The following is a 22,300-nucleotide window of genomic DNA, read 5'->3' as shown; positions in this document are numbered from 1 at the left end:
TAAAATGCAGTATCATTCCATCGAGTTTGAATGAGAGTTTAGCTGGATAAAGTATTCTTGGTGAGGCATTCATTTCATTGAGTTTTTACACTATATCCCACCTTTGTCTTCGAGCGTGGAGGGTTTCCTCTGATAGGTCTGCTGTAAATCTAAGGGGTTCTCCTTTGTATGTGATTTCCTTCTTTGACCTTGCTGCTTGAAGCATTGTGTCTCTATCCATGGCATGCGTCGTTCTGACTATAATATGCCTTTGAGTGTTTTTATTAGGTTCTCTTTTAGCTGGCACCTTCTGGCTCATTGGATCTGGATGTCTGCATTCTTTAACTCTGGGAACTTTTCAGCAATGATTTCTTTCACTGTGACTTTGGGTTTGCCTACCTGTGCTTCTGGTACTCCGATAATTTTAATGTTGTTCCTACCAGAGGGGATTTTCCAGAACACTTATTTTGAACTTCAGTTGCACCTTTGGTTCTCCTGGGGTTCCAGCACATTGGGCCACACTACAGACATTGAACTAACACTTTCTATATGAGGTTATTCCTTATCACAGCATGCATACATACCCACACATGAGTGCGCACACACAAGTACACACATTTTATTCATTCTTGTTCTCTGCAGAACCCTGAGTGATATAAACATGTCAGTTGAGTCATTTTCTCCTTCTCTTTTTTTCTTCTACATATTCCAGCATTAGAGAGTTCAATGGTATCAGTAAGCTGGTGGAACAGAAGACCACAAGAGAGACCAACTTTGCTCTATTATTTTGTCTAATGGGAGTAGCCAACCCAAAGCTAGTCCTAGTAAGAAAGGTGGGAGGAAAAGTCTCCACTGTAATAGAAGATTAAAATGTTAATCAGTATAGGACTGTCTGACTTCTGAATCAAGACTTTTATAGCAAAAATTGAACATAGAGAACATTTTATTATCTAAAGTGAACAGAAAAGTGACAGAGTCTGCAGGAGTTATCATGCAATAACAGAGGGAAAATTTAATTTCCTGTACCAAACACACTTTAAGGAACAGTGGGATACAAAAAAATAAAGTTCAATTTTGAATAATTTCCACAAATATACCTGTTTAATATATTTGTTACCGATGTTTAGAAGAATCAATTTAAAATACATGAGTAAGTAGGGAGAGTAAAGATGAGCTAAATTGTATGCTATTGGTTACATAACTGAATAGAGCCACTATTAATGGAAAAGTTTTGGGGGAAAGGATTAGTTTGCAGATGTTGATATTTGCAGGAGAGTGTTTGACATCAAGACATAATTATCACAAGAGAAACACGAGCCTGGTATTTCCAGTTTTTACTCTTTTCAACCTGAATTTTAGATATATATTTTTCTTTCATCCTGTTATTATTGATTCAGAAACATTATTTTTCTGTTATTCTTTTTTTCTGCCTCAGGAAAGTGGTCCTTTTTATTGATGAACTAGAGTAGAGAGGCCCTAGTAAACATGACAATAAAGAGGGTTTTTGTTAATATTATTTTTTTCTGTTGCAATTTTCTTAGGCAAAGTTTTGGTGAGAAGAGACAGAAAATAACCTATGAAATATTATATCAAAGAAAGGTCTTATCCTAAAGTGCCAAAATAAATAACAAAAGAAAACCATTTTCTTTTCATTTTGACCAGGAACGAGGAAGAGAAAAATCACATAAAACTAGCTTTATTCTTTATTTTCGCATTTTTTAAATCATCTGGCTGCATAACCACCATTGCACATCCTTAATTTCATACTATTTATAAAAACAGTAAAAGAGGATCAAGATTATCTTTCACCATATATGCCTGTATCAAATTAAGTGGTGCATTTAAAAAAATTTTCAATAACAATAAATATGGAAAAAACCAAGAAATTTAGTAGCTTTTAGATATATTATAAATATGTACCAAAATGCATAGGTATATATTTTTTCCTACTAAGACATGTTTACATTAGGTACAATTGGTTTTCTTCTACACAAATGAATCTGTTCATATTTTACTTTTGTTTTGGGGCAACCCCCTGCTGTGCTAAAGGCTTATTCCTGGCTCTTGCTCAAGGGTCACTTTTTGTGTTGTTCAGGGGACTGTATGCAGTGCCTAGAATAGAACCTGGCTTGGTCATGTGCAAGGCAAAAATATCTCCCCAGTGCCTTTGTTTATATTTTGAAATGGATTTTCATGAAGGTTTTAATGCTCATTTCTTACTTGATATTTCTGTTGAGGTATAAATGATATATGGTAAAATGTATTCATTTAAGAAATATATAAACTTTTTCTTTACTTATTTAGTAATGAAAATATTAATAAATACACAGTGAAAGTCCCTATCTCTCCAGTATTCGATAAAAATCGTCATGGTTTTCTGTCTAGTCACCTTTTAATGGGCATTTAAACTGTTCTGAGTTTTTGCTTACTAAGAATATCTAGGATTATGTTTAAATTATTAAGAAAACATAAAGGCATTTTCTATCGTGATTTTATCACAATAGAGATACAGATTGCCTTTATATTTTTTACTTTTGCTTAAATTGTCTGAGCTTTATCTCAAGATTATAGCTTGTATCTGTGTATTTAATTATTAATATTTATCAGGGGACAGTGTGAAAACAGTTCCCTACTAGCACAAATTATGCAGTTGAGTTTCCCACATTTGGGGAAACCGCAGGAGTCAGCACATCCCAAGTGCAATAGATAAGCCTCATCCTGGGAAAACCAAGTATGTGATCATGGTTTGTCCCCTGCTAGGTGAGTATACTTAATTATGAATAATGTTGTGCACTTTTGTGCAGGCCTACATGTTATCCAGAGTCCTTTTGCAAAAATATTCATACATGTTATTTATTTTTATGTACTTTTGTTTTTATTACTGAAGTTTGAAATTGTATATATTCTGAAAATAAGTACTCTTAACACTACATGTTTTAAACTAATTTCTTGCAATCTATACTCATCATTTTTCTTCTCTTGAGAGTGTTGTTTTGTTTTGGGTTCATACTTAGGTGTTTAGGTGTGCTCAGGTCTGACTTCTGGTTCTATGCTCAAGCATTATGTCCTTGTATTGAGTGGGGGATGGTATGTGAGGCAAGGGATCCAACATGTGTAAAGCATCCCCCCTCCCCCCCCCCCACACACATACCCATACTCTCTCTGGCTCTCCTAACATTGGCTTTTAAAAACTGTGTAAGATTATAGTTTGATGGATTTTGTTTTACTAATTTGAGTTTTAAGAGTCAAGTGTATGTTTGTGGGGTGTGTGGGAAGCAATGGTACAGTGGGTAGGGCACTTGCCTGCATGCAGTCAGTCCAGGTTCCTGAGCTCTGGCAAGAGTGATTCTGGAACACAAAACCAGGAGTGAATCCTGAGCATGGTCATTTGTGATGGTACAACAATAATAACAAAAAAAACGCATATGAGATCTATTGTCACATCTAAGAAATCTCTAGTTCTAGATCAACATTCTCACCAATGTTTTTCTTCTAGAAACTATACTTTTATGATTTACATGTAAATTGATGATGAATTTTTAGTTCAATTTTGGATATCATGCAATAAAAGAAATATAATCAGATTTTACATGCATATTCAATTTTTACTGTACAAATCATTACAAAATGTAGTTTTTCTTTACTGAATTGTTTTTGTACCTTTATACAAATAAGTTATTTCTTTTTTTTTTCCCCTTTATTTAATTTTATTTTTTTTTAAGTTGTAGATTTACAATTTTTTGTGTTTTGGTTTCAATTATACAATGATCAGATACCCATCCCTCCACCAGTGCCCATTTTCCACCACCATGGATAATATCCCTCCCACCCCCATCCCCCCATCCCCCCTGTCTCTGTGGCAGGGCAATCCCCTGAGTTCTCTCTCTCCTTTTGGGTGTTGTGGTCTGCAAAAGAGGCATTGAGTGGCAAACATGTTCAGTCCATAGTCTACTTTCGACATGCATCTCCCCTCCTGGGAGGATCCTCCAAACATCCTTTATTTGGTGCTCCCTTCTCTATCTGAACTGCCCTTTCCTCTAGGATACCCGGCTGGCCTCTAAGTTATGGAGTAATCCTCCTGGTGCTGATCTCAGCTATTCTTGGGTATTAATCTCATACTTTGTTACTTTATATCCCCCAGATGAATGCAATCTTTCTATGTCTATCCCTCTCTTTCTGACTCATTTCGCTTAGCATGATACTTTCCATATTGTACCACTTGTATGTAAATTTCATGACTTCATCTTTTCTAAGAGCTACATAGTACTCCATTGTGTAGATGTACCAAAGTTTCTTTAACCAGTCATCTGTTCTTGGGCACTCAGGTTTCTTCCAGTTTCTGGCTATTGTAAAGAGTGCTGCAATGAACAAACAAGTGCAGATGTCACTTCGACTATACATTTTTGCCTCTCTGGGATATATTCCCAGGAGTGGTATTGCTGGGTCAAATGGGAGCTCAATTTCTAATTTTTTGAGAATCGTCCATACTGTTTTCCAGAAGGGCTAAACCAGTGGACATTCCCACCAACAGTGAAGGAGTGTCCCTTTCTCGCCACATCCACGCCAGCATCGGTTGCTTTTGTTCTTTCGAATGTGGGCTAGTCTCTGAGGTGTGAGATGGTATCTCATTGTGGTTTTGATCTGCATCTCCCTGATGATTAATGATGTAGAGCATTTTCTCATGTGCTTTTTTGCCATTCGGATTTCGTCTTTGAGAAAGTTTCTGTTCATTTCATTGCCCCATTTTTGGATGGGGTTGGATGTTTTCTTCTTGTGGAGTTTAACCAGTATTTTGTATATCCTGGATATCAACCCCTTGTCAGATGTGTATTCGGTGAATATCCTTTCCCATTCTGTAGACTGTCTTTGTATTTTGGTCACTGTTTCTTTGGAGGTGCAGAAGCTTCTTAGTTTAAGATAGTCCCATTTATCTATCTCTGTTTTCACTTGCTCGGCCAGTGGCGTGGCATCTTTGAAGATACCATTAGCTTCAATGTCATGGAGGGTTTTGCCAATTTTATCTTCAATGTACCTTATGGTTTCTGGTCTGATGTTGAGGTCTTTAATCCATTTTGATCTTATTTTTGTACATGGTGTTAGGCAGAGTTCTGAGTCTATTTTTTTGCATGTAGCCGTCCAGTGATGCCAACACAATTTATTAAAGAGGCTTTCCTTACTCCACTTCACATTACTTGCACCTTTATCAAAGATTAGATGAGCATATGATTGAGGAGAGATGTCAGTGTATTCAACCCTGTTCCATTGGTCTGCAGTTCTGCCTTTGTTCCAGTACCATGCTGTTTTAATTATTACTGCTTTGTAGTACAGTTTGAAGTTCGGGAGGTTGATTCCTCCCATTTTCTTTTTCCCAAGAATTGCTTTAGCTATTCGTGGGGGCTTATTGTTCCATATAAATTTCAGGAGTGTTTGCTCCATTTCTTTGAAAAATGTCATGGGTATCCTTATAGGGATTGCATTGAATTTATACAATGCTTTTGGTAGTATTGCCATTTTGACAATGTTAAGTCTCCCGACCCATGAGCAGGGGATATCTTTCCATTTCCTCATGTCCTCTTTTATTTCCTGAAGTAGCGTTTTGTAGTTTTCTTTGTACAGGTCCTTTACTTCCTTAGTTAAGCTGATTCCTAGGTACTTGATTTTCTGGGGCACAATTGTGAACGGGATTGTTTTTTTCATGTTGCTTTCTTCTCTCTCACTGTTTGCGTATAGGAAACCCATGGACTTTTGGGTATTGATTTTATAACCTGCAACTTTACTATACGAGTCTATTGTTTCTAGGAGTTTTTTGGTGGAAGTTATTGGGTTCTCTAAGTAGAGTATCATATCATCTGCGAATAGTGAGAGCTTGATTTCTTCCTTTCCTACCTGAATGCCCTTAATATCTTTTTCCTGCCTAATCGCTATTGCAAGTACTTCCAGTACTATATTGAACAGCAGTGGAGAGAGTGGGCATCCCTGTCTCGTCCCTGATCTTAGAGGGAAGGCTCTCAGTTTTTCCCCATTGAGGATGATGCTTGCTGTAGGCTTGTGGTAGATGGCTTTAATTATGTTGAGGAAGGTCCCCTCTATACCCATTTTGGCTAGGGTTTTCATCATAAAGGGGTGCTGGATCTTATCAAATGCTTTCTCTGCATCTATTGATATGATCATATGCTTTTTATCTTTTCTTTTGTTGATATGGTGGATTCAAATAAGTTATTTCTTAATATCAAAAAGGCACTCTTACTGAAGAGAGTATTAGGTTTTGCTATATTTTTGTTTCCTTTTATATTCTATATTTCCTTCTCTAAACTTTTCTATTACTGTACTCATAATAATATTTGAAATTAGTAGTAGTCCTACAACTTAGATTTTATCAAATTTGTTTTGGCTATTCTCAGTCAATTACATTTCCATGGTGATTTTAGAACCAGTTTATCAACTTCTGCTCTTGAATTTGGATTAAAATTGAATTAAGTTACAGATTAACTTGGGTATTATTTATATTTTAACAACATTTAGTCTTTCAACCCGAGGGTATATCTCTGTATTTATTTAGGAGCATTTGATTTCTCTAAGAAATATTCTATACATTTCAGCAAAAAGATTTTTTATATATTTTGCCAAAAATATATCCAACATTTTACATTCTGTGGTATCAAAAATAATATCTTTAGATGCCAATTCGGGGTTATTTATTGCAAGTGCACAGAAATCTGGCCAATATTATATAAGTTTTTGTGTATAAACCAGCTTTCAGCTCTATTGACATCTTATATAGATCTTGTTGCAATTCCTACATAGATAATCAGATAGCCTGAGAACAAAGAGAGTCCTCATTCACTCTTTCTGACAAGGAAGTACTTTTATTGTTTTTTCTTTTAATTTTTTTTTTTTTTGCTAACTGTGCAAAGCACAATCTCCAGCATCAATTTCAGAGAGAGGTGAGAGCAAATATCCTTCCTTTGTTCCTTACTCATCTGAGGAAAATTTTAATACTTTACATTACCTTCTCACTTGTTTGGTTTCCAAAAAGAAAGCATCATCTTTCATCTGTGTTTCTTTGTATGTAATGAATTTTCTCCCCCTGACTCCTTAAACTTTCCTTTTCCTCATTGTTTCTGAACAATTGGATTATGATATATCTGTGAAATGTTTGTCTTGTTTATTGAGCTCCTTAACCCTCTTAAATATATAATTGTTTTCTTCAGCTTCAAAATAATGGTCATTACTTGTGCAAATATTTTTTCCTCTCCCCATTTTACAGTCTTTTGGAAACTGTGTTTAGACATATCTTGGCAACTTGAAGTAGTGTCATAATTCCCCATGCTCCATTTATTTTTTTCATTTTCCTCCTACTTTGTGATTAACTTCATAAGCCTTCTAATTCTGTCTACTAGCTATTATTTTAATCTCAAAGTCTAATTGTCAATTACCTTCCAGTAAATATATCTTCTCACTATAGTTTTCTTCTTTAGAATTTTAAATTGAGATAGCTGTTTATTCATCTATCTATCCTGCTTAAATCCACTTAACTGTTTTAACTTATAGGGTACAGTTATAATAGAGTTCAGTCTAATATTTTTTTCTGATAATTCTAACATTTTTGGGAATCCATTGATTTAGATTATCTTTTATCTCTCATTATTTTTCTGCTTCTTTTGAAGCCTAGTAACTTTACAAAGGCTACTAGACACATTAAGTTTTACCCAGTTGAATGCTGGATTTTTCTTTTATTACTCTAAATAGTCTCAAGCTTTATTTTGCAATTCAATTAAATCACTTAGGAACAGTCTTATACTTAGTTGTCTTGCTTTTAAAATAATTTAGTCAGGACCACACTGGCATACAGTCTAGGGCACATTTTCCCACATTAGTCAGGCAAGATTGTTTTTATATTCGAATGCTGTATGAATCATGAGTTTATCTAATTTAGGTGGTTAGAACAGGCATTAATTTTAATCCCATGTTAGACCTCTAATTCCTTTTAAATGGTGAGTCTTCCCCCAGACTTTCCTCTGAACAATAATCACAAAAAATGTTTCTACATAGTTTTCTCCTTTGTTCTCCAATCTCAAGAAGAGTTCCTATGTTTGTATTCTTAGTTTTGACCAAGTTCTGAATGACGCTTCACAGCCTTTGACATGGTCTGAAAAATTCACTGAATGGAAAAAGATGAAGAGATCATTGATGTCACCTAGTTCGTATTTCAGGTTACTGGGCTCTGTTGTCTGACACCTAGTTTCTGGAAAAATTTATTTTACATATTTTGTGCATATTTAGAATTTTTTCAAATAAGAAGATCCAGTCTTGGTTTGAAATGAAAATTATTTTAACTATGTTTGAAATTAGAGAATTCAAAAACCATTTGAACATTTTCACTGCAATTTAAGGTGTAGTATATTCTAAATAACAAATTTTGAGATAAACTTTCTGCTTGCAAAGACATAAAGGAACTCTAAAAATTTCATTTATTTTGATTTCATTTTTAAACCTAAATTCATTAGTAGATTAGGGCTTAGTTTCCTCAAATAATGAAATATCTATCAGGAGTTCTGATATATAAAACATGTCCTTGTAAGTTTAATATATTATATCTGAAATCACTCTAAAATCAGAAAAGTTATTGATACAGATTAAAACTTTTCCTGGTCTCTGTTTGATGCTAATTTAGTAGGGAAAAAAAACGCTACATGCAAGATTCGTGGCAAACTCATTATATATGTATTAGTATTTAGGAGTTTGTGTGTAGGTACTTATATTCTTTTTTTTTTTTCAAATTTATTTATTTATTTATTGAATCACCATGGGAAAGGTTACAAAGCTTTCAGGTTTAGGTCTCAGTCATGCAAATATCAAGCACATTTCCCTTTACCAAAACTTATTTTTTACCATGAAGAACCCCAATAAAACCCCACCCCCCACCCCTCCCAGGCCCTGTGGGGCAGATGAATTCTAGTTAACACTCTATCTGCTTGGATTAGATTCATTGTTTCAATAAAAGATTCACCACTATTATTTAGAGTTTACCCCCCTCCCCCCCGAATCAGACATGCTGACAAAGCATTGTGAAGTGATTTGCTTTCTACAGCTGGGTTCAAGAATTATTTGTTGGTTTTGGATTTCTGCTATTTTACTTATTGACCCTGGAAGTATTTCTACTGAAAGTCAGATAGTTAAGAAATTGGTTTCTGTGCTCTGGAGTCGTGGCCGTGCTGGAGAGCCGCTAGTGGGGGGCAACTGGTGGCCTCGGTAGGGCGTGAAGGACGGACCAAAACGCCCCCCTTCCCATGAGGTTTTAGTGGCCCCCAGTCCCCCGGCTCATACCTGCTGTACACAAGGCTCCCATGCGGCCGCCATCTTTCTTTCTAGAGAGGAGAAGGCGACTGGGGCAACACCCTTTCCCCTCCGGACAGACCTGATGGCCTGGATTAACGCATAGTCCGTTCACTTTTCTGCTCCAAGCTGCCGGGTTCTGCATTAAGTCCTTGTGCTTCTGGGGCCGTGGCCGTGCTGGAGAGCCGCTCACGGGGGGCAACTGGTGACCTCGGTATGGTGTGAAGGACGGACCGGAACGCCCCCCTTCCCATGAGGTTTTAGTCGCCCCCACATCCCCGGCTCATACCTGCTGTCCAGAAGGCTCCCATGTGGCCGCCATCTTTCTTTCCAGAGGGAGGAGGGCGGAAGGGACCAACACCCTTTCCCCTCTGGGCAGACATGATGGCCTGGATTAACGCATATTCCTTTCACTTTTCTGCTCCAAGCTGCTGGGTTCTGCATTAAGTCCTTGTACTTCTGGGGCTGTGGCCGTGCTGGAGAGCCGCTCGTGGGGGGCAACTGGTGACCTCGGTAGGGCGTGAAGGACAGACCGGAACGCCCCCCTTCCCATGAGGTTTTAGTCGCCCCCACTCCCCCGGCTCATACCTACTGTCCACAAGGCTCCCATGCGGCCGCCATCTTTCTTTCCAGAGAGGAGAAGGCGACTGGGGCAACACCCTTTCCCCTCCGGAGAGACCTAATGGCCTGGATTAACGCATAATCCGTTCACTTTTCTGCTCCAAGCTGTCGGGTTCTGCATTAAGTCCTTGTGCTTCTGGGGCCGTGGCCGTGCTGGAGAGCCGCTAGTGGGGGCAACTGGTGACCTCGGTAGGGCGTGAAGGACGGACCAAAACGCCCCCCTTCCCATGAGGTTTTAGTCGTCCCCACACCCCCGGCTCATACTTGCTGTCCACAAGGCTCCCATGCAGCCGCCATCCTTCTTTCCAGAGAAGAGAGGGCGAATGGGGCAACACCCTTTCCCCTCCGGCAGACTTGATGGCCTGGATTAACGCATGGTCTGTTCACTTTTCTGCTCCAAGCTTCCGGGTTCTGCATTAAGTCCTTGTGCTTCTGGGGCCGTGGCCGTGCTGGAGAGCCGCTAGTGGGGGCAACTGGTGACCTCGGTAGGGCGTGAAGGACGGACCGGAACGCCCCCCTTCCCATGAGGTTTTAGTTGCCCCCACACCCCCGGCTCATACCTGCTGTCCAGAAGGCTCCCATGTGGCCGCCATCTTTCTTTCCAGAGGGAGGAGGGTGGAAGGGACCAACACCCTTTCCCCTCCGAACAGTCATGATGGCCTGGATTAACGCATAGCCCGTTCACTTTTCTGCTTCAAGCTGCTGGGTTATGCATTAAGTCCTTGTGTTTCTGGGGCTGTGGCCGTGCTCCAAACTTAACAATGATTTTCAGAGAGAAACGTTGGGTCATTTACTTCCCATGGATCACTTTGTATATAGAGAGGTTTTGAGGAAAAGTCCTAGTTCCCGCATACTCGAGCTGTGGATATAGAGGCTTCTGGTCACCGGGGTTCCATCTGGGGGAGGCGGAATGCGGTACCTACCCCATCTGGGGCTTCCCGATGATCTCGGCTCTTTTTGGAGCCTGTTTTTTTTTTTTTCTTCAGGATCTGTGGATCCCGCCCTCCATGTTGTTCTTCTCTTCGGCTGAATGCTGTAAATATGGCGCTGGGGGGCGGGCTGTGGGCGTGACTTCCGGAATCTGAGGTTACCTGGGAGTTGCAGTCCCGGCAGATTTGAGGAAAAGTCCAAGTTCCTGCATACTCGAGCTGTGGTTGTAGAGGCTTCTGGTCACCGGGGTTCCTTCTGGGGAGGCGGGATGCGGTACCTACCCCATCTGGGGCTTCCCGATGATCTCGGCTCTTTTTGGAGCCTGTTTTTTTTTTTTCCTTCAGGATCTGTGGATCCCGCCCTCCATGTTGTTCTTCTCTGGTACTTATATTCTTATATACTTGTTTTTCCTTCTACCTATACTTGGTAGTGAATATAGTCAAACATATATTTATGAAAAAATGTATTAAATCACAGGAAATGCAGTTCTTTTTAAAAAAAGTTTTATTAGTGAAATACCATGAGGTACAGTTGTAGACTTACAAATTTTTGTGCTTGGGTTTCAGTTATACAATGATACAGTACCCATCCCTCCACCAGTGCAGTTCTTGAAGTTTGCTTTTCTAGTTTATAGAAAACTCATAGCAGGCTACTTTGACAAACACAAAACTTATAGACATTGGCTGGTTGGATACACACAGTTTGAAGTAATAAAATATTATTCAAAGTAAAGTCAGTCAGTTGAGAGTCATGTTCTCTTTATAGAATATTTTAAATAATGACTTTAAATGGGGTTGGCACTGAGTTTAAGCCAATACCTCTTAACTTGAAATATTGTCGATATATTTATATAACTACACTGATATGAAAGTCAACACTTTATTTATTTAGTAAAGATGCTGTTGAGTAATTGAAAACTTTCCTACGTAGGTGAAATAACTCTCAGATCTGAAAGTCTGGAATGGCTGGTGACCAATGTGCTTTGACTCATAAATAATATTAATTTTCTTAGTGATTGTCATAGTCTGTAGTCAGTACAGGCTAATACACATCTTAGAGAAATAAACTGTGACCCACCAGGAAATACTGGGAGAAATAATATGTTTATTTAAATTAAATATCATTTTGAAAAGCCTATAAAAAGGACATACCTGGCTATATTGAAGCCCTGAATTTGATGACCAGTATTGAAAGCCCATATTTATCCTTGCTCCACAGAGTGTGACCCCCAATTACAAAAGTACTGCTTTAGTGAATTTATTTTATTTCTTATAGAAATTCTAGAAATTAAAATAACAACCAGGGGGTATGGTGCCACCAGTAGCTCAATCTGCATCTGTGAGTTGAGTGCATCAGCAGCCTCATGGCACCTTCAGACTTCCAGATATCCCAAATTGCTGCTGTGTCTTTGTCCAAAGCCCAAAAACTTGGGGGAAACTTTACCAAGAAAATAAATGGCTAAAAGTTAGGTATGTAGGAGACATACCCACAAACCACCTCTGGCTAAGCTATATAATTGGAGGCATGACCTCTCTGGTTCCTGATCAAACTGCTTAACGGCCACGATCCCAAAGACTAAGAAACAAATCTTGAAACCCAATGGCTTTTGGTAGAAATGCATCCGGTCCCTGCAGTAGGCTACCAGCGCTGGTCCACCCCAGGTGGGAATAGGTTTTGTTCCTTGGCCTGTTCTCCCTGGTGGCCTAGTGACTGTCATTGTACAGAGGCCACTGGACAGTCAGGTTTGGACCCACAGTGACGAGACACATGGGGCCTCATGGGATGGGGGTGGAGCTGGCCCTTTTTTCCCCATCCCAACAAGACCCCCAGTCACCGCTCACGAACGGCCTCTCTGGCTCCTCGTCAAGCTGCTTAACGACCAAATCTCGAAACCCAGCGGCTTTTGGCAGAAATGCGATCGAATTGTCCAGTAGATTACTGTTGTCAGACCACCCCAGGGGGAAAGGGTATTGTCCCTTCACCTGCTCTCCCTGGGTGACTCGGTGGCCACCATCCAACCAGAGGCCATTAGACAGTCAGATTTGGGTCCACAGTGAGGAGACACATGGGGCCTTATGGGATGGGGGTGGAGCCAGCCCTTTCCTTCCCACCCCAACGAGACCATGAGTCGCCCACGAATGGCCTCTGTGGCTCCTGATCAAGTTACTTAATGACCATCATCTGAGAGACTCAGGAACAAATCTCAGAACCCAGCAGGTTTTGGCAAGAAATCCCTCCAGATTTAATTGATAAAATTTCGGAATTTCAAAATTGCATGGCCACTACTGCAGCCACGCAACATCATATGTTATTCATAACCAGCAATAGAAAACAAATTGTCTACTTTGCCTTTGTGGCAGAACTGAGTGTTGGGGTAAAATTCCAAATAAAAATGGTGGGTATGGTGTCGAAATGTTGAATGTAATCAATTATAGAGAGAGTAATTTGGAAATCATCTACCTCACAGGTAGGGGCAGGGTCTGGGATGGGGGTATCCTGGGGATTTTGGTGGTGGATAATGGGCACTGGTGAAGGTATGGGTGATTCATTGTTTGACTAAGACTTAAACCCAAAAGGTTTGTAACTGCTCTCATGGTGATTCAATAAATAAAATTATAAAAAATGGGGGAAAAAATGTAAGGTAGAGTTCATGAACAGTTCAATCAGCCTAATCAGTGCCTGGATAAATAGCAGTACTCCTACAGAAAAAAATAACAACCAATAAAATTAAATACTAATTTAATTATTAATTTAATAATATATTTAATAGAATTGATTAAAATTAATAATAAATTAAATTAAATTAATAAGTACTTATTTCTTATAGAAATAAGATAAATTCATGAATGCAGTACTTTTGTAATCCACTGACTTGCATATCACCTTCCCAAATCTCAGAGCCTTAATACAGAGATATTTAAAAGACTGCCCACATGCTTTCTGACATCACCCATCACTGCTGGTAGGAAGAGGCAATACTGTGACAACTGAAGTGTGAGAGTAGTCAACACATTAACGAGGGTTTATTTAGGCAGAATGCCAAGGATAATGGTAGGCATAGTGGTTCTGAATTTTTAGCAAAATGAAATGAGGATTATGAGGCCTATGAAACCAAATGAAGCATTTTTGTTGGGGGGTGGAGTAGTCGAATCATTGGAGGAAAAAAAAACACAAGGAGAGGTTAAGATGGGAAAACATATCAATGAAAGTTTAAGTAAGTGTAAAATCTAGGATGCTAGACATAAATGAATACAATCCTTTTCCTATATCCAGAGTGTTATAAAAGTGCAGAGGGTGGATATGGATGTCATTTACCAGATGAGTAGAGCTCCTAAGAAGGCAAATTCTCAGTACTAGCAGGTCTGTGATGCTGAGGTCAAAGATCCAGCTGGGAATTATTAAGGCTCTGAGATTTGGGAAGGTGATACGCAAGTCAGTGCATCCAGCTTCCTCTGTCCGTCTAGAGCCCATTTAACCTGCTTCCTGAAGGCTTGTCCTTTCTTCCATTGCTTGGGGATAAGTAAGAAATTCTGCCTTACATTATGACAACTACTCACATGGACTTTTCTAGCTATCTGACAAGTTACTAAACTGCATGGCCAACATAGATCTGAATATTTTACTGTGTGTGTGTGTGTGTGTGTGTGTGTGTGTTGTTTGTGACTTGTGAGAGATTTAGGGCCCTTTAATACATACTACTTACTAGGAGACTATAAAATATTATGAGACTTAGGGACTAGATCCTGAGGATTGCAGTAAGATAAAAGTTGTTAATCTGGGAGGATTTCCAAATGGGATGCCTCAGAAAACACCCTCAAATATGGTGCTAGTACACAGACTACATGATTCCTGTTACCTTCTTGAAAGAAGGTACCCAGAGCACTGTGACCAGCTATAAAAATACACCAAAAGACTTGAGAAGCCCATGTATTAGAACTCAGATATTATAAGGCAATGAATCCCACCAGATACTGAACTTAAATCCTCAGAAGGCACTTTATCATTGTAAGAATAAATGAACTAGAAGGAGTATTATATATCACTGAGATTCAGAAGCCAGGTTATTATAATGTGAGAAAGGCCCACACCAGTAGTCAGAAGGGCCACATTCACAGAGTTTAAGGAGCATATTTAATAGAATACAAAAGCTCAAGAGGTAAAACAGATGGATAGATAAAAGTGCACTGCTTAATCCATACCAGTGTTTTCCCAAGAAAGTTATACTGCCTCCTGGGATGGTATCAGTAGCTTAGGGTACCACTGGGGGTGTCTGCTCATTTGCTTTAAGAGGGTATATATACACAGAGATGCAAGTGATTTTCTTTGTTTCTTTTTTTTTTTTATGAAAAGAGATGTTGAAGCGAAATTAGTTTGTGAACTTCTGAGCTATACAATAAAAAAAAAGATCAAGTCAAATGATCCAAGGCTAAGGGCTAATTGTTACCATAAAAAAAAAGTAGTGATCCCTGTGATAATGTGACTTATAGGACAGAGATTTGGCCTTAGTCTTATGTTTCTGGCACAGAGCACTTTATACCATGAAATTTCCTAAGTGATGAGAGCCATTAAGGTGTCCATTATTGTATTAATATAGTGACAGATGGACTACTCTTCCGGATAGTTGCCAGGAGAAACTGCTTTCTGATTGGAGGGTTACAAATTTTAGGTCAAATCTCTCTGGCATCCTTAGGAGAGAAGGAATGGAAACTGAATCAATCCCCGGTAATCAATGAATTAATCAATTCTGCTTATATAATGAAACCTCTATAAAAACCACAAATAACAGGATTCAGAGTTTTCAGGCGGGCAAATCAGGAAGATGTGGGAAAAGTAACGTGCTCAAACATTGCCTTACAAAGCTCCTCCATTTGTCTGTTCCTTATTTATAGCCTTTTGTAAAAACCTGGTGATCTAGTAAGTAAAATGTTTCTCTAGGTTCTGTAAAGAGTTCAAGCAAATTAACTGGACCAAGGAATGAGATTGTGGAAATCATAGATCAATAATTTTATATCCTTGAGAGAAGGACAGAGATTTATGACAACTTTAAGATATGGAGAGAAGATTGGGTAGTCACTAGAATCACTGTCACTGTCATCCTCCCGTTGTTCATCGGTTTGCTTGAGCAGGCCCAGTAACGTCTCCACTTTGACACTTGTTACTATGTTTGGCATATCAGATAGTTCACAGGTAACTTGCCAGGCTTTACTGTGCGGGCAAGATACTCTTGGTAGCTTGCCAGGCTCTCTGAGAGGGGTGGAGTAATCGACACTGGGTCTGCCGGGTCGGCCTTGTGCAAGGCAAACGCCCTACCTGCTGTGCTATTGCTCCAGCCCCAGAATATTATCATGTAATTCTTCTAGCTTAAAGGTTTTCCTTCACTCTGTCTCTATGATGTAGCATTCCATTTCAAACCAACTGATAGTTCTTCAGTTTAACCATCCTCTTCCTTCTTCTGTAACTTTTGCTTCTCTTCCCTTCTCTTCAGTTTTATAATGATTTTATATAATTTAATGTATCATAGCAATATATATTATTTTACTCTGTTGATCAAATATTTAATTTATATAAATTATTATGCACATTTAAAGACCCATTTAAAATATGTTATGTATTATGTTACCCTAGTCACTCTGTCTCTATCCTTGATAATTTGACTTTTATTATTCCCTACCCTGACTTCAAGAGCGTCAAAGAAATAGCTAAGAGGACGAAGAACCTCTGGCTCCGGGCACATCTCTTCAATTCTACTACTGTTCTTCCTGCATTAACACATGCCTCAGAGACCTGGGCCCTATGAAAACAGGAAGAGAACCCTATTCGGGTCTCCCAAAGAGGAATAAAAAGAGCTATGCTTGGAGTAACCTGCTCACTCAAATGAGAGAAAGAATCAGGAGTTCTGACCTCCATAGAAGATCAAGAATCAGGGACGCTGTCTCATTTGCCAAGGCATCGAAAATCAGATGGGCTGGACACGTAATGAGATTTGGAGATGACCACTGGACTAAAGCCATTACCAACTGGATTCCACAGGATGTCAAAAGACTGCATGGCTGCCCACCAACGAGATGGTCAGACTTCTTCATCAAGATCCTGAATGATCAGTTTGAGGCTCTTCATGTTCCTAGAATGAGCAGATGCCACTGGGCTACACTAGCATGTGACGGACGAATGGAGACGTTACTGGTGCCCGCTCAAGCAAATCGATGAGTAACGGGATGTCAAGTTATCAAGTGATCAAATGACCCTGACTTATCTTTGTTAATGCTTGTTTGTTTTCTAACAACTCTTTTAAATGCTTTTTTAAAATTTTTTAGTTTTTGGACTATATCTGACAATGCTCAGAGCCCTGTAAGCCACTCCTGCAGTAAGCCACTTTTGACTCTGCATTCTGGGATCACTCCTATAGCAGTTTGGGGGATCATAAGTGGTGCTGAGAATTGAGCCCAGGTTAGTCGAATGTAAGACAAACACCCTACTCACTGCATTATTGCTCCAGCTCCAACTTTCTTTTCTTTTTGAATCCCAAAAGTCATGGACATAAACAAAGCTTTTTTCTATTTTATTTTTCTCAAAATTTCTGCTGTCCAGGACCTTCTCTACTATTTACTTTCTTATGTCTGAGGCTCACTATCTTGTGTAGTGTCCAGTCTTGTCCCCCAGTCACATAAATCTTATAAACTATTGCCTTTCCTCACTGTCATGAGCAACACACCACAATACTTGTTCCCAAACTTGTTTACTTTGTCCTACCTCTTTGATTTTTCACTCACTAGATTTAAAGAGGGCATGGGTAAACATTAAAATGCTGGGTAGGGACCAGGGAGATAGCCCAAAGTATTGGAACATATTCCTTGCACCTGCCAGATCCCAAGTTTGATCTTGGGCACTGTATGGCCACTCAAGTACTGCCAGGTGTGGCCCAATTAGCCTCAGCACATCTGGGTCCAAGTAGCACTGTATCACTGGGCCAGAGGACTGAAGAAACAGGGTGTACATCCAAGCCTAAAATTGATAAAGAAACCCGAGGCCCTCTGAGCACTGCGTGGGTGTTCCCTCTTTACTCCACATCAATAAAAATAGAATGTGTACAGGTTATGGGGCATGGAATTCCCCAGATGAATAGAATGAATTTTAAAGAAAGAGCAAAGCAAAGAAGAAAGCAAAAAATGTGGAGTTTTGCATTCTCACATTGCTTAATTTTGAAAGCAGGTCACTTGGCTCACACCTGGAACGGTTCCTGGAAGAAATATATGAAACATATCAGCATGCTGAAGTTCAAATAATAAGGAAATCCAATAAATTCCTTCCTGGATTGAGAGATAGTCCAGTAGGTGAGGTTCTTGCCTTGCATATGACTAACCCTGGTGTGCTCCCTCGCACAGCATAAGGCACCTTTCTCCCGAAGCACCACTAAAAGTCACTCCGAGGTAGAGAGCCAGTGGTAGCTTCTGAGAGTTGCTTGGTATGAACCTCAAAGAATATCAAAACTAAACATGAAAGCAATAAGCTACCTCTCCCGTTTTTCCTGGTTCGGGATTTCAAGTATGGGTGGACAAAGGTTTAGCTTCTGTCCACTCAACAGCCTCTCAGAGAACTGAATCCTGTGCACGAAAGTTTGTTTATTGTAAGCAGAGTTGCTGTTGATGTGCATGGAACTGAGAGAGAGGAGGAAGGAGTAGAAAGTAAACCTGAGAAGATGCTTAGGATATACTAATAAGAGCATCACAGTTGGTGGATAGATGTTACTTAGTATATGACTACAGTTTCAACAGTATTGAACCTAACTCTTAGGCAAAGAAAGTCAGACAGAAAGAGAACCATCAGAGGCATTTGCCTTGCACATAACTTATCCTGATTTGATTCAGACCCTACTGCATATGGTTTTGCCAATAGGCCCAATCTTTGGGACAGCCAGTTGAGACCCAACGTTCAGCCCTCAATACAAAATAAAATAAACAAAATATAACTTTTATAAAAGTAGTGAAACTGTCTGGAATTACTTATACAGTATTTGTGAAACTATAAAAATATTTCTGAGTGAAATGATATAGGTATATGGAAATTACTACACATTTACACTTAAAAGCCTGTTAGAAGAAGTAGACGTAGCAATTGGATTGTTAATACTTAAGGTATCTGTGCTTAAAGCAACAAAAATATTTCAGGAAAATTCTATCTTATTCATATTTCTCTGCCGTACAAGTCAGAAGAAACTGCTATCATTTTTAATTAAAAAAAGAATACTAGCATTCCTGAATGATTGTGTGCTATTTATGACTCCAGGTTTAGATACATGATTATTACTATTACTTGTACAAGCATTAAGTTTGATTGAACCTCATTTTATAGAACTGACAAATAAATCAACAGATAAAACATGTTGGTATGAATCAAAGTTGTTGTTTATAAAATATTTGCTTCTACATTTAAACAAAAATTCAAAAACAACTTCAACTTCAATTTAGAAATTATTTTCTCTACCAGAACACAGAAAGTAACCTTGGAGTATAACTAAGAAAGATACTAAATCATACATTAAATACATTTTTTAAAAAAATATAAATATATTCTGGACATCTGAAAAATATCACAAGCTGGAGATAACCTTTAGCCTTATGACCAGGAGAGAAAAAATTTGAAAGTATGCACTGAATTAAAAATAAAAAATATACAGTCACTTAAAGATTTTTTACTGTACTTAACATACTGATCTTCAGTTGCAATGGAAACTTCTTGAAAAAGATTAAGAAATTATTATATATATATATATACATATATATAGTATTCATTTGTCTGCATAAAATTTCAGGTAAAGTGAGTTATATAAATATATTTGCATAAGTATTTGAGGAATTATTAAAATAGAGCAAATTCAACTATGGTAAGAAATTAAAAGGTAATATTAACTTTCATCACAAATATGAAAATAAAATACTGAAACCAAGGACGTGATTTACTGGTGAAGTACACATCATGCAATTATGGTAGCTCCACAGTATTAAAAATATATATTTACTGAAAATTTAATCCTTATTGAATGTGTTATTCCATGTATTAAAAAAAGTAAAGGTAAAGGTAAAGGCCCTCCCATTGTTCATCGATTTGCTTGAGCGGGCCCAGTAACGTCTCCATTGGAGACTTTGTTGTTACTGTGTTTGGCATATTGAATACATCACGGTGAGCTTGCCAGGCTCTGCCGTGCGGGCGAGATACTCTCAGTAGCTTGCCGGGCTCTCCGAGAGGGGCGGAGGAATCGAACTCGGGTCGGCCATGTTGGCTGCGTGCAAGGCAAACGCCCTACCGCTGTGCTATCGCTCCAGCCCCATTAAAAAAAGTACAAAGCATTATTACTGGATATTTATAGAAGAAGACAAGTAGAAAAGCACTTTGAGTTTTCGAATAAAAAAATGACAGGACTAGGGGATATGGTGCCGTGAACATGTCAATCTGTACCTGTGAGGCAAGTGCATCAGCAGCCTGATGGCACCGTCAGACTTTCAGAAACCCCAAAATTGCTGCTGTGCCTTTGGCCAGACCCCAAAAACTTGGGGCAAAGTTTACCAAGAAAGTACACGGCCAAAAGTCAGGTATGTGGGAAACACACCCAAAAACCACCTCCGGCTCAGCTATATAATTGGAAGCATGGCCTCTCTGGTTCCTAATCAAACTGCTTAACAGCCATGATCCCAGAGACTCAGAAACGAATCTCGGAACCCAAAGGCTTTTGGCAGAAATGCGTCCTGTTCTTGCAGTAGGTTACTGGCTCTGGGCCACTCCAGGTGGGAATAGGTTCTGTGCCTTGGCCTGTTCCCCTGGTGGCCCAGTGACCGCCATCCTCCAGAGGCCACTGGACAGTTAGGTTTGGGCCCCCAGTGATGAGACACACGGGGCCTAACCAGATGGGGATGGAACCGGCCCTTTCCTCCCCATCCCAATGAGACCCTGAGTTGCCGCCTACAAACGGTCTCTCTGACTCCTGATCAAATTGATTAAAGGCCAGGAACTCAGAGACTCAGAAACAAATCTTGAAACTCAGAGGCTTTTGGCAGAAATGCATCTGGACATATACAAGGTGGCTGCCTCCTCAGAGATTATAGAAAAGCCAGGTATGAGCCTGCGGCGACCGGGCAACTGCTGTCTCATGGGAAGGAGGGCAGTACCGGATCGTCCTTCATGCCCTACCAAGGTTATGAGTTGCCCACCACGAGTGGCTCTCCGGCACAGCCATAACACCAGACACACAGAAACCAATCTCGTATTTATCTGGCTCTTTGCAGAAATCCAAAATCATTATATGATTCTCATAACCAGCTATAGAAAACAAAGCATTTCACAATGCCTTTTCAGTAATTCTGATTGTTGGGGGGGATTATAAATAATAATGGTGCATCTTTTGTCAAAATAATGAATGTAATCAATGTAGAGAAAAGTTAAGTAGAAATTATCTGCCTCACAGGCATTGGGAAGGGTAGGTGGGGGGTATATTGGGGTTTTTGGTGGTGAAAAATGAGTACTTGTGAAGGGAAAGGTGTTTGATCAATGTATGACCGAGACTTAAACCTGAAAGTTTTGTAACTTTTCCACAGTGATTCAATAAATAAATCACTTATCACTTCACTTAACTTCCCGTTAGTCGTCGATTTGCTCGAGCAGGTGCCAGTAATGTCTCCATTTGTCCCTGTCACGTGCTAGTGTAGCCCAATGGCATCTATTCGCTCCGGGAACATGAAGGGCCTCAAACCGATCGTTCATGATCTTGACGAAGAAGTCTGACCATCTGGTAGGTGGGCGGCCATGCGGTCTTTTGACATCCCGTGGAATCCAGTCGGTAACAGCTCTAGTCCAGTGGTCATCTTTAAATCTCATTACATGACCAGCCCATCTGATTTTCGACACCTTAGCAAATGAGACAGCGTCCCTGATTGTTGATCATTGACGGATGTCAGAACTCCGAATTCTTTCTCTCATTTGAGTGAAACGTGATATTCCAAGCAGAGCTCTTTCTATTCTTCTTTGGGAGACCTGAATAGTGTTCTCATCTTGTTTGCGTAGGACCCAGGTCTCTGAGGCATATGTTAATGCAGGAAGAACAGTGGAATCAAAGAGATGTGCCCGGAGCCAGAGGTTCTTTGTCCTCTTAGCTCTTTCTTCGACGTTCTTGAAGGCGTTCCAAGCCGCTCTCTTCCTCCTGTGCAGCTCGGGTCCCAGGTCATTTGTCATGTTGACCTCTCGACCTAGGTACACATAGCTGTTGCATTCGGAGATGGTCGTTCTGTTGAGAGCGAATGGGGCGTCAAGAATGAGGCTGTTTCTCATAAACATTGTCTTCGTAAGATTCAGCTGTAGTCCTACCTTTCCACACTCACGGTCAAAGTTGGCCAGCATTTGTGCCGCTTGGCTGATGTTTGGTGTTATTAAAACAATGTCATCAGCA

The 22,300-nt window shown here is 39.6% G+C and overlaps 1 non-coding gene across 1 annotated transcript; it reads right to left on the bottom strand.

The window, feature by feature from the left end:
- Nucleotides 1–2,583: 2,583 nt before the first annotated feature.
- On the bottom strand, nucleotides 2,584–2,747 carry LOC130044596 (U1 spliceosomal RNA). The gene has a single exon (XR_008795447.1). It is a non-coding gene; the product is annotated as a U1 spliceosomal RNA (small nuclear RNA).
- Nucleotides 2,748–22,300: the final 19,553 nt, after the last annotated feature.

Source organism: Sorex fumeus, unplaced genomic scaffold, assembly GCF_029834395.1.
Source record: "Sorex fumeus unplaced genomic scaffold, SorFum_2.1 ptg000122l, whole genome shotgun sequence".
In the NCBI taxonomy this organism is placed as follows: domain Eukaryota; kingdom Metazoa; phylum Chordata; class Mammalia; order Eulipotyphla; family Soricidae; genus Sorex; species Sorex fumeus.
The sequence above is the reverse complement of the archived record's forward strand: the minus strand, read 5'-3'. Positions and strand labels throughout refer to the sequence as shown.